The sequence below is a fragment of the Cupressus sempervirens genome, chromosome 5 (assembly GCF_028749045.1).
Source record: "Cupressus sempervirens isolate cs-2001-9-10 chromosome 5, ASM2874904v1, whole genome shotgun sequence".
NCBI classification, from domain to species: domain Eukaryota; kingdom Viridiplantae; phylum Streptophyta; class Pinopsida; order Cupressales; family Cupressaceae; genus Cupressus; species Cupressus sempervirens.
The window spans coordinates 11,772,832-11,787,290 of NC_143122.1; positions in this window are offsets into that span (position 1 = coordinate 11,772,832).

Consider the following 14,459-nt stretch of genomic DNA (forward strand, 5'->3'; position numbering starts at 1 on the left):
AAATTCACATGCCTTTTCTATGCTTCCATTTTTCAAACATGTCTACCATGGAAATTGTGACTACAACATCTAACAATTGCATTTTCTTGGATATAAACACACATGTTATATATGTGTTTAAACATATATAAACACATAGTTTTCTTGGCAAATTGAGTAGCTTTCTTTCTTAGTTTCAATGGTGTGAGCTCTTTCTTTCCTCTTGGTCTATGGACTGTAGAACTTTGAGCTCAATGGGCAGCCCATGACAAACTCTACTAGGCACATAGTGCACCTTATACCCTTCAAGCAACATATATCTATTGATAAAATGTTTCAATATCTTGTTCTAGGCATGCCCGATATGAAAATTCCCACATAGATCCTACTCATGATTATGAAGGCACATATCCTACACATGACAAAGGCCTGATGTGTGTCATAGTGATAGAGGTACATATTCAATTTTGATTGAAAATTACTTATGTAATTATTAATAAAATTTGGCATCTTAAATTGCAATTGGTGTAACCTTTATGTGATAATTTTTGAGTATGGAGAAAGTCATGGTAATGGAGTTGAGCATGATGTCAATGTTGAGCATGTTGAGGTTGGGGTTGAACAAAATGTGGTAGATGATGTGGCAGTATCAAGTAAAGAAAAATCCCTATTATGTTCTTTAGATTAATGAACTATTGATAACATTAAAAAAAAATGTTTAGAATTAAACCCATTTATTTCTTATTACAGGGGCACATCAGCCTTATACTAAAGAAAAAAGGAGGAAGCCTCATGTTATAAGATTAGAATCACAAAAGCCATAGGAGAATGCCAAAGATAGTCACGATGTGCCTATTAGCCTTTATGCCAAAGATAGTCATGATGTACCTATTAGCCTTCATAATCATGAGTACGATCTGTGCTGGGAGTAGAAGGATGCAGTGAAATGTCATGGACATTGTTATTGTTGTTCTAAATTAACATCAAATAGATTATTTCTCATGAAGTTCTCAATTTTAGTTATTATTGATTAGGCCCATTTACCTTTGTGTGAACCAATGCACCAAAATATTCTACATTTCTTTGGCCACTAGAATCTATGTCGTGGTAGGAAACTACTAATTTATAGCCTTGCTTGAAGCCAATTTATTTGTCCTCTTCTATGGGCACTAGATTAAATTTATATATTAAAGAGACAAACAGCAATTTATTATTCTCCTTAGCATAAATTTTTTTTTTTCCTCTAGAATAATATATATATATATATATATATATATATATATATCTATGCATGCATGTATGTATGTATGTATGTATGTATATGTATATGTATATGTATATGTATACACACACACATAGATATACATAGAAACTATCTCCCATAAGAATATATACCTATATATGTATACATATGTAGATTTGAATCATTCATACACTCTCCTCTGTATATGTATATTTCTATTTGTGACCAAAGCTAGAAGTGTAATGTGCTAAATAGTTTTATGGATTCCTATTTTGAGAGCCGCTAGATATTTTTTTTAGGGGGGTAAGACCTATTAACCCCTTATCCCCCTTCTTTTCATTGCCATGGAATATTTATTTATTTATTTCAAGTTATTCAAGGATCGCAACTGCTATTATTTTTAATCCCCAATATGTTGGGAAGGGAATCTAGCTGAGATGGATTTTGATCCAACCTTGTATTTGCTTTTGGAGGTTCTCCTATTAGAAATCCTCCCCTTGTATAAAAGGAGGTATGCCTTCTTAAAGACCCTTATAAAGGGCATTTGTAATGTATAGAAGACTCTAGTCTCAGGCTATATCGAGGGTTTTCTTTGCCCTATTCTTTTTCCCTCGGTGCCTATAGTTGAATAGGGAAAAACTTTTGTAAAATATTTTGATAATATAATATAAAGTCTTGATTACTATTATGTATTAATGAATTTTATATCATATTAATGAATGTTATGCGATTGTATTGATTGAATGTTATAGTTCATAAATGGATGAGTGAAGTATGTAATTAGATGTTAATGGGGAATTTAGATTGATGTTAGGGGGAAGGGGTTGAGGCCAGATGAGTTTCCACTTTTACGTGGTTGGCCTTGTTAAGTAGAGAATATTATAGTATTCTTGAAACCAAGTGAAGCTCAAACTAACATACCAAGGAATTTCAAAACCCAAATCCATCTACCTCTCATCTTATCATCTCAATAAGTCATCTTTTCTACCACTTTTATTTGGAAGGGTCTAAAGTCTAATCTCTGTCTCATAGATTGAAACAACATAAGCAAGTGTGGAAAGTCAATTTATTTATTCTTGATGAACTTCATTTAATTGGTGGAGAAGGTGGTTCCATATTGGAAGTAATTATTTCTAGAATGAGGTATATTTCAAGTCAAATTGAAAATTGTATTCGCATTGTTGCTCTTTCCACTTCACTTGCAAATGCTAAAGATCTTGGTGAGTAGATTAGAGCTACTGCACATGGCATTTTTAATTTCCCCCCCGATGTCTGTCCTATACCATTAGAGATTCATATCCAGGGTGTTGATATAGCCAACTTTGAAGCTCAAATGCAAGCAACGACCAAGCCAACTTACACATCAATAATTCAGCATGCAAAAGGAGGCAAACTAGCTCTAGTGTTCATGCCAGCAAGAAAACATGCTCGACTTACTGTCTTGTAATACTTTCTCTTTCTTCCCTCTACCATTACTATATTTCTGATTGGTTAAGCCAGGGAATAGAACCTATTCGATCTAGTGATCCTCTGAATATAATAGAAGTGATTGAATAAAATTTTAATACCTACTGCTATGTCTTACTACCATATAACAATGCATAAAAATCACAATAGCAGAACACGATCAGATTTTATAGTTAATGTAATTACTCATAAAGGATGTTTGAGAAAGCTATAGACTACTTTAAAATATATATTTATGTGCCTGATCACTTTTTCCATTATGTGTAGGAGAAATGTTTACATTTGGCTACCAACATACTCCTCCCTATGCTACTTATCGAGTTGTCATGAAGGAGGGAATAATGCTTGATCCAGTTCCCATAATGCTTTCAAAGCCTATCATGATGCATGACTTTGCAATAACTGATAAATATGCAATTTTCATGGATCTTCCTCTCTGTTTTTCCGTAAAGGTATTTTTATTTCAGAGTAGTCTTATATCATTGCCTTATTCTTTGAAGAGTATGGAGAAGTTATTGGAAACTATTTGAACTCAAATAATTCAGCTATATGAATAATGTATTTAAAGCCTTAGAATTTTAGATCCTTTTTGTTCTTCATAAAGAAAATATAGGATAGATGTTGATAATCAAATTGCTCAATTTTACTTGCTGCTATCTCAGGATATTGTGAAGGATGGAAAATTCATTATTTCTTACGATACTATAGTGAAAGCACATTTTGGTATACTACCTCGATATGCCAAAAATGATCTTTAGATTTGATGGTTTGAGCTACCAAACTGGTATATCTTTCATAATGGTAATGTTAAGACACAAGCATAATATTTTAGTATTGTCTTGATAACTTATAGACCATTTTGCCTTAGGTTTCCTTCAAGACTCATTTTTTCTTGCATTTTTTAATGTTATATTTAATAAACTTACATTTTTCTCTTTTACAACTAGTAATGGATAAGTTCGTAGTACTATTGTTAGTTTTATGATTATCCTACATAGGCTGGTCAATCACTTTGAAAACAAGCTAAGATATCTCTTAGGAGTCTTATATATCTCTAATTTTGTCTCCATTTCTGGTCGATCTTATTGCCTTGGATTCAAGGTTGATTGGGAAATATCTAATTTTACTTCATGTTTGAAAATGCATGCAGAAAATAGTGTTATGTGTATGGTACTACACTAGATTCAGTAGCTAAGGTCAAGGGACTCGTAAAGTTTGATCTTCAAGTAGAACCTGAGGCGAGAAAGTTTCAAATTGAAGTTGGAGGCAATGTGCTAGGGGTTTTTGACTTTGGACCTAGAAGATTTGGTTCTAAGGCAATATTTATACCCAAGGATTTTGGGTTAGATTTGGAGGAGGATGATGGTTATTTGATCTATTTTGTTCATGATAAGAACACTGGGTATGGTTCTAGCTTACACTCAATTTTTTTGAGTCCTAAGTTGTCTTATATTTCTCTCTAGAGATGATAAGAAGAAACTTATATTTATGTGAAGGTTATTGTCTCTCAAATACATGATAAATAGGTTGTCTAGTACATGCCACTATTTTGAGATATATAGTCTTTAACAAAATGGCTTAGAATAATAACAATACCATAGCCAATACTGAAACTAGGATCAAGATAAATCATAGTATTTACTATTAATCACTATATTAGCAGGTGACATGTTAGGAAAAAACTAATTATGTTAGAGAAATCAGCAGTTATGAGATGATCAATAAAGAGGAAACAATTGAGAGCTTAGAGTGACACAATTTTTAGATGATCATATGAAATGAAATGGGCGTGTGAGCAGAAAGAAACTAGAAAGACATTGTGTATAGATGAAGGCATGAAATGGATGGTTTTGGAGCACTCAGCAAAGAAACTCAACATTCAGTACATATCATCATTCGAGATCAAATGGGTGTGTGGGATTATATGCATAGTGAACAATAAAGGAGGGAATTGAACCCTTCTTGAGGCTCACACTTGTTGAGGTCCACTTCAGCAATGGCCCTTCTTATGAAATTGCTGAAGTGGACCTCAACAAGTGTGAGCCTTAGGAAGGGTTCAATTCCCTCCTTTATTGTTCACTATGTGTATAATCCCACACACCTATTTGATCTCGAATGATGATATGTATTGAATGTTGAGTGTTTGTGGTAAGTGCTCCAAAACCATCCATTTCATGCCTTCATCTATACACAATGTCTTTCTAGTTTATTTCTGCTCGCATGCCCATTTCATTTCATATGATCATCTAAAAATTGTGTCACTCTAAGCTCTCAACTATTTCCTCTTGATTGATCATCTCATAACTGCTGATTTCTCTAAAAAAAAATGACTAAGCATTGGTCAAAATTTTGACCAATGCTTGGGGGGTTTTCTATGAAGAATTAGTTGAAATTTTGACCAATGCTTCATAGAAAACCCCCCAAGCATTGGTCATTGGTCAAAATTTTGACCAATGGTGTGTAGTTTTCTACCAACATTTAATCAAAATTTTGACCAATGCTTGGTAGAAATTGTGCCAGCAATTTTGAAAGTTTTTGACCAATGTATTGGTCAAAATTTTGACCAGTCAATAAGTTTGTCAAAATTTTGACAAGAATTTTTTTGACCAATTGGTTGGTCCAAATTTTGACCAACCTGGGTCAAAGTTTTGACCAATAATGGTCAAAAAATGAGCGCAAATGTACTAGTGTATCCGAGCATGGCAAGGCATTGGCAATATTGTCTTCATCTTTCACCAAAGTAAGGAAGGAGTCATCTACAAAATAGCCATTAACAAGTTGTGTGGAGGACTTTGGAAGAGAGATGCCATGCACTAGACCCTAAGAAATGGAAATTGTAAGAAGATAGCCAAAACCTTTAGTCGCCAACACATATAGTGAAGTTGCAAGAGGGCAACATTGACAAATAGATCTAAAGAGCCCAAAAGCTTCAGATTGCCTCCCATTAATGGTGATGCAAGTAGAGGCATCCTCAAAAAGCATCTGCATAGACTACTAAAAGAGTGGACCAAATCCTAGAGCTTAAAGCATGGCCAAGATGAAAGGCCACTCAATCTGATCATTAGCTTTGGCAAAATCAATCTTGAGAAATAAAGCCTATTGCTTGGATTGTCGAGCCAATTCCATACCTTCCCAAATAGCAATGATGTTATCGAAAATATATCAGGACTTGATGAAACCAGTTTGTTTAGGTCGAACAATCTAATGGAGAAAATACCAAATTTTAAGAGAGAGGGATTCAACAATGATCTTGTAGGAGACATTCAAAAAAGTGATGGGCCTCCAATTGCATATTTCCTTGAGATCCCCAACTTTAGGTATGAACTTAATATTACCCTCGTTTACAAGTCTACCTAGGGAGTTAGAATTGTAAGCTTTGTGACGCACCTAAAGCAAATAAGGGCCAATATCGTCATATAGGATTTTGCAAAACTCATAAGGAAAAGCATCACAACTAGGGGCCCTGTCATTAGCCATTGAAATCTCAGCTTCCTTCAGGTCCACAAGTGTTAACTTTTGTTCAAAAAAATCATATTACTTAAGAGAAAGCCTAGTAGGAGTGACAGCAAGGAAAACTTGTAAATCTTGGTGACATGCATCAAATGACCCCTGAGTCATGAAAACTTGCTCATAGTGGTGCAAAATTCTTGGAGAATATTTGGTAGGTTAGTAAGAACCTATTGGTCTTCTTGGATGCGTTTGATGCCAAATGCAGAATGATGAGCCTGCACAACATTAAAAAATTCATTAGAAGCCAAATCACCGACCTCTGCCAATAGAGACAAGCCTTGATCTGAGCTCCTTGAGCAACATAACTGTTTGTAACTTCTTTCTAGTGTTGAACAAATACAAGCCGAACATGGAGATCTATATCAAATGAATTCATAGTGAGGGCTTTGTAGGCCATACATAGATCTTTAGTTGTGGCTCCGTAAGATCTTCTACAGTACTTAGCCAACTATCTACCATAAATGTGAAGAAACCTCACAATATACAGGATATCTACTTGTCATTCTCATATTGAATCCACCCAACCTTGGTGTGGGGTTGAGGCTCAAGATTCTAGACTTGAAGAATATGGGCAATGGTTGATGGATGGGACAACAAAGAAGTTTTCAGGTAAAACTAGGTTTTACAAGGAAGAAGCTGAGTTGTTTGCCAAATGATAGAAAAGATAATGGGGGAATGATTTGACCATGATAGATCTAATAGAGGTGTGATAAGTAGGGCATACTTGTGAGAAAACAAAAAAAAGAACTATGTAGAAATCATAGCCCTATCAAGTCTCTTTTAGACTCTATTGGACCTAGCTCAAAAATTGGACCATGTATGCCAAGCCTCATCTGGGTGGTGGTGGTTGTGGCTAGCATTGGGATAAAAAAGACCTAGCTTGTTCAGTATGTAAAACCAAGCCTCTCTTTCACTAGCTTTCCATCTAAAAGGAAAAAGTCCTTCCTTGTTAGTAGCCAGCTCAACCATATTGAAGACCCCACAAAATACCTAGGTTGTAGGTGGAAAAATGATCTACCAACCAATGCCACATGTGTGAATTCTCAATAACATCACTAGGCGCATAAATGTTAATAATACCAAAAGAATGATTATGAAAAGATAATAAAATCCAAACCACCCTATGCAGAGGGTCAGATCCATGTGAAATAATAGAAGAAAGTAAACAAGGGGAAAGAAGAGTAATATCTCCACCTCAACTAGCCTCAAGCTGAGAAGCAAATAGGATATTGTTTGGCCAAATAACCTTACAAGATGAGGTAAGGAGAAACCCTAAAACTTTAACTTCTTGTGAACAAAGCACATCAAGATTTCCAAGTCGACGCTTGGTGTCACAAACATAATATTTTCTAGCGAGGTCTATTAGCCCCAGCACATTCCATGAGAGGGAATTCATGATAAACTAGCTTGCATGTCATCCTCAACTCCAAGAAAGGAGAAACTATTATACAAAAATGTGGGAGCATTAAACGAAAAGTTATCAAGAGAGATGACCCTCCAAATCTTCTCCCCATTATCAATATACTCATTGCGACCATCTAGGCTATGAGAGTGATGTAGGGTTTGTTGAGAAATCATCGAAGCCACTTGTAGTGCTTGAGTCCATAAAGGACAAGGATTAGGTGTATGAACACCCACTATGCCCTGCACTCTAAGGTTTGAAACGAGAGGCAGAGGAAGCAAAGGGACAGAAGGCTCTAGTTGAACTAGGCTTGAGCTAGGTCTACCATTATCCATAGGCAAATAGATCACTTTATCCATAGCCAAACCCTTTCCTTTTTTCACCACCATAGTCCATTCATATTTCTTAGTGGTCATAGCTAGCTTGGCTTCTGAATAGGTGGACAGTTGCGATCCAACAAAGGATAATCCCTAATCTTGTGCTTAGTAGAGTAGCATTGATAACAAGTATTCAGAAGGTTTAGGTAAAGCACCTTTTGAGTGAAGGTGGTACCACCAATCTAGATATGCATGGAGTCTTTGAGGTCCCTAGATAGGTCGACCTCAACACAAACCCTATGCTGGGGTCAAGCATTGAAAAACTTGTCTAGTTCAAGGCAAACAACCTTACTGATGGTTTGCACAATGGCTAACAAAAATGACCAGCATGGGATAGATGATCTAGGGAAGTCCACCCAAATAGGGACCTTAAGCTTGCTATCATCAGAAACAACAAAATCACATGACCAACATTGAAGGGAGGACCTAACAATCTAGGGACCACGAACAAACACACATTTAGCTTGGCCCAAGTTGCCAAAGTGAAAAAGGATAAAGCCTTTGGTAAAGGCTTTGAATGCCTTCGAGGCAAACACCCTGAGGTGTCTAAACCTTAGAAACCCATTCTCACAACATGCTTTAAGAAGGAATGTGACCCACAAAATACCCAATGAGGGTTTGCTATTCTAACCAAGTGTATACACTATCAAACTCCTTGACATTCAAAACAATATTAGGAAAGGAATTAGCTCATGAAACACCTTGGGGATGAATTTGCCTGGTCATTTGTTTGGTGGCACTATTCTCTCCAAAAATAGTAACTCCAGCTTTAGCATCAACTACTGAGCCGGAGAAGGCCGAGGCCATTATAAATGAAAACTCTTCCCGTAGTAAATGCGGTATGATAGGCGGAAAACCAGGGATGGCTCAGATGGAAGTTGTACAAACCCTAGTAGAGTACGTTTGTCTATCATATTTATTCTTTTAGTTTAATATCATCTCAAAAATCATATAAATATATGAATAATTCAATTAATAAAAAATTCAAATGAAAATTATATTTAATTAATATTTAAAAATAGTTTTATATTATATATTAGTGGTTATTCTAAGTTTTGCTATCTATTTTTTTAGTAAATTAAATTATCTCCTATGATCTAATTTGTATATAAGATAGCCTAATATGGTATTATGTATATATTTTATATTTTATACATTAGACTATAGTTTATTGATTTGGGTAATAATAATTTTTAATTGTAGATAACCATTTTACATAGTCGCTTTCTGTGGTGGGCATCTCAGTCGTTCTCACCTCAAATCAAGGAATCACATCTTAATTGAACTCCCCAACTGTAGCCTCATTTGCAGACAAATTAACTTTTCCTCAATAGTGAATGCCTGTCTACATTAATGAAGAACTTGATTGAAAAAGACAGCGGATGAGATGTTGATTGTGTATATTCTCCACCATACGAAGACATCCACTGACAACCGTGAAAATTGCAATATAATTTTGTAACCTTGTTTTCATGTTTTCGCTTTGGGAAGCCTGGAAAAGCAACAGAAATTACATGGTTTAAAGCAGTTTCGCGCTAACAAATACTCCCAACTAGGTCTTGTGACTAAGTTTTAAAGGGTGCCGGGAGCTTTTAGATTTTCAAAATTCATATAAATGCTACATTAGTTTCTCCGTGGTTTATTGGTTTTATTATTAAAAAATAAAAGAGCTTACTTATCATATTTATCCTTTCAGTTTAATATCATTTCAGAAATCATATAAATATGTGAATAATTTAATTTATAAAAAAAAATTAAAAGTATATTTAGTAAATATGAATAATCTACTTTTTAAGTAAATTAAATTATGTGTCATGATCTAATTTGTTTATTAGATAGTCTAATATGTTATTGTTTATATATTTTCAATTTTAATTTTTAGACTATAGTTGTTTATTGATTTGGGCAATAATTTTTTTAATTGTAGATAACAATTTATTGAATATCTTATAGATCTTAAAGATTGTTGATCATTACTAGATAAAAACTCAACCATTTTTGTATAAATCTGTGTTATATGTGTCTCTCTTATATTAACAATTATATTTTAGTGGATTGCATTTTATGTTTTATACAACTAGTAACACCTCAACGACTCTAGAGAATGCCAACTACTCAATATATAAAAAGTTTGAGACATAAATTCAATAATGTGGTGAGAAGAAGTGAAGGTTTTTGAATCTCTATGAGAAAGATCAATTTGGAAGGTGACAAGGATGATTATTACAAAGATTTTGAGAGCATTGAATACTAAGTTGATTTTAAAGGTGAGATTATTAGTTAGGATGAGCTTCTTTTGAACATGACATTATAAGCTAGATTTGATGTGTTTGGAAATTGAGGCTCATTTTGTGTAACCAAAGACAAGAGCTTTGTTCTTATCTTCTATAGAAAACTTTCTTCATATAGTTGCTATGGTTGATTCTTAGTGAGGTGTCTCTACCTTTGTTGGATCATTTTCATCATGGTCAACCAATCTATTATAAAAAAGGATATCATCTCATTAGGAGGTTCTTGGGTTATCTTTTGTATATATTCACTTGGCCAATGATTTCACTTCAATTTGTAATGGTTTGGTTGGTGAAACTTTTTAAAGGTTCATTATGGTTTAAAATGTTCTAGCTCTAGTTAAAATAATCTTAGAATGCCCCTTTTGGGTCAAATCTTTCTATTGAGCCTTTTATGTAGACTTAACTTCAAACTTCTTTGAGTTGTGGTTGGTTCTATTTTTTTGTATGGTATTTTGCAAGATGTGTCTAGAACAAAGGCTAGTTCCTACTTATTTCCTTATTTTTCATTTTTCTACTGTTGTCTTTTGGTTTATTTATTCAACTATGCATATCCTATTTGACCTAAGAATATAATGGATTTTGGGCACCCTCAAAAATCGATTTATCATTAATGAAAGAAAAACTATTGAAAAGTTAGTTGTATTCCCTCTTTCCTACTATGTCTTAATGAGCTTTTCTACACAATTCATTGCTTGATAATTAGATATAGTGGGGGACAAGTGTGTTAGAAGAGGCCATATTTATCTCAAACAAGATCACACATATGAGAATAGGTCATAGTATGTGACATCATTAACTTATAATTTTAAATCTTAAAATGTTTGATCTTATGTAAAAAACATTAGTTAGAATTTTTTTTCTAAAAAAAATGAAAACCATGATTAATTTTTTGTAAAGAATTTTAAAATTAAAACAACTTATTGGAATTTTTATTTTTTATGTGTATAATTTCATACAAGATATAAAAGTACATATTTCATTAAACTTAAAAATATTTGATTTTATTTAATCAAATATTCCATTTAATATAATACTACGATTGAATATAAGAAAATAATTTTATTATATTGTCACAAACTAGACTTTGTTCCAATTTTGTAAAATTATGCTACCAATATAAACATCAAAGGTACTTGTGCACTAAAGATGAAATGAATGAGTGCCTATTTATCTTTTCATCAAAAAGTAATATTACATCATGAAAATGGAAGATGTTTCAGTTTATGCAATTTAGTCATGTGATTGCAATATTCTTTTATTGTTCTAATAATAGATCATAGAGTGTGCTCCTCTTTCTCTCTCATCTCTTTCATTGTCATTCTTTCCTCTCTCCTCTCTTTCTCTATCCTCCTTTTCTCTCTCCTCCCTCTTTCTCTCTCCTTTTTTCTTCTCTACTCCCTTTCTTTCTCCTCCCTTCCTATTTCTCTCTTCTCTCTTTCTTTCTCTTCTCCTCCTCTCTCCTACCTTTGTCTCTCCTCCTTTTCTCTCTCCTCCCTTACTCTCTCTTGCTCCTCTCTTTCTCTCTCATACCTCCCTCCCTCTCTCTCTCTCTCTCCTCTCATGGTCTCACTTCTCTTTTTCTATCCACCCTTTCTCTCCCCCCATTATCTTTATCTATCCTCCCTTTCTTTACCCCCTTCCTCTTTATCTTTCCTCTCTTTCTCTCTTCTCCTTTCCTCTTTCTCTCTCCACCCTTTATTCCTTCTCTCTTTCTCTCTCCTCACTTCCTCTCTTTTTCTCTCCTTCCTTTTTTGATATTTAGATGTTCATTTAGGATTTTGTTTTCTAGATGTTCATTTAAACTAATGCTTTATATGTTTTGATGTATTTAATTTATATGTCACATAATTATAGTTAAATCAATGGATGATTAGATGCACTAGATGTTTATATTGTTTAAAGATGTAATTATATTTATGTTTTAGATTTATTTTAATCAAATACAAATTATGAGTTGTTATGGTTTTTTCATAGTTAATAGACCTTTAGGCCAAACTTTTTAATATTAAAATTTAAAATGAGAGAACCCATCTCAATAGAAAACAAAGGATAAGAGATGGGACATGTATCCTTTGTATTTCACTTACAATCTTCATATGTAAAATAACCAATTTTATTCATCATGAGTATTTCCTAGTTAATAGCCTTGTTTCACTAATTAATCTTATCCTGCAAAACCTATCTCTCAATCTTGACTAAGATCTTGGTTAGATGTCTTAAGCTAAATGTAGACATTTTTATCATGATTGTTTTAAAAAATAAAGATTATTTACTACATATGCCCTCACACCTGAAAAATGTATTCTATTTCTAGAAAATTAAAGAATTTAAAAGAATTCTCAGAATTAAGTGCAAGTTTAGTCTTACTACAAAGAATGCCATGATCAACACACAACTCCAAAGTGAACAAATAAAAAATCATATTAGCCGATACCAAAATTTATGATATGTATAATATCATCTCTCTTAACATGTTCATTCCAAGTAATAATACATGTTCATAGATTAACCATTATCAAAATGAAATCATTATGGAGAAATAGTGACATCCAAATCAAATGATTCATTGTAGGGATCATTAGGACTGATGAATTCAAGATCTATGTTTTTGATATCCTCCCATAAACTGGCCTAGTCATCTCTTAAATTTGTCAATCCATCCAAAAGAGTGAGGGTATCTCACATGGATGAAATGCATCAGAAATTCTACATTTAGGTTTCCAATTGCTAAATCTCTTTTGGGCTGAAGTAAATACTATAGGAAAAAAAGGGAATATTAAACCTTTCAGCCATTTTTAAGTCAGAGTTGTAGGGTTTGGGAATCATTCAAGCTTTGTTAATGTTTTGATTAGAAAATGTAGGAAGAGGGTCTTGAACCCATTTAAAAAAAAGTATAGATCATCACTTCTCTGGGCCATAACAACCAAGTAGCAGAAAAGAAAACTCTAACCCCAATGGCTAGAGTCCCACCACAATCTTACAAAATCAAAAATCAATCAAAACATGCAATTTTCTTTGAATAGTTTAAGAAATCCAAACCTAAAGCTAAAATAAGTCTAAACTATAAACTATGAAACTTGCAAACCAAAATAAAGATCTTTCTAGCCCAACAACCAAGCTTTGTTGATGTTAATCAAAACATTCTCATGACCTACAAGATAGATACTCTTATACAGTCTCCTACATGAAAATTCTATACCATATTTTTATGCTTTTACCATATGAACTATAGAAATAAACATTAATGCAATATCAAAGAGAACTCTGTATCGATCAATACTAAAGATAAATTCTTTACCCAAAATTCTAAAAAAATGCTTCCCTATTACTGGCCTTTCAAATGTTGATTGTGTTATAGGACCACCTAACTTTATGATAGTTTCCATGATTATGCCTAACTCAAAATAGGTCCTCTATTTAAAAAATATAAATACTACCTCATATAATAGGAGAGAGAAAATATTGGGAATACTAAGGGAAGAAAGTTAAATAGTCAAAATACAAAACAATACATGAAATGAAAAAAGAGACATAAGCCAACAATTCAACTACAATGATTCCTATTTCCTATCTCCTATATCACTAGGATAAACAAAAAGAAGGATGAACAATGCTAATGCATGAGGCTCTTACCTTGTCATACCCAGAAGGTAAAGTATGAAAATGGAAAACAATACCTTGAAACTAAATAAGATTTTTAAGCAAAGAAAGCCTTCCCATTTTTGGTGTAATTAGAGGAAAAAATTTCTTAGGTTACAACAACAAAAGCGGAAGGTGTCCCATTTAAAATGAAGCCATAGACAAGAAAGAAAATGAAAACCTTGCCAAGAATACCTTGCTATAAAAAAGGAACCAAACTAATTGAAAAAAGTATCAATTAATCTAAGAATGATACTAGGTCGTAGGATTCTAAAAATGAGAGACCTATATAAGGAAAAAGCTATAATTAAAGAAGAAAATAAAAATGACTCTCAATTTTAACGAAATTGCTAAAATGAGTAGAGAAAATACTAAATCAAATAATAATATTAAAAGATAGAGATAATGTTTTAAGACTAGTTAAGAAAGTAATTAAGAATCTTTAATCAATTTTGTAACGGGAATTAAGATATACTATTTAAGCTTATGAGATAATAGTTCAAATTGAGGTCATATTTAAATATGATTATCCTTATAGGACATTGAATATA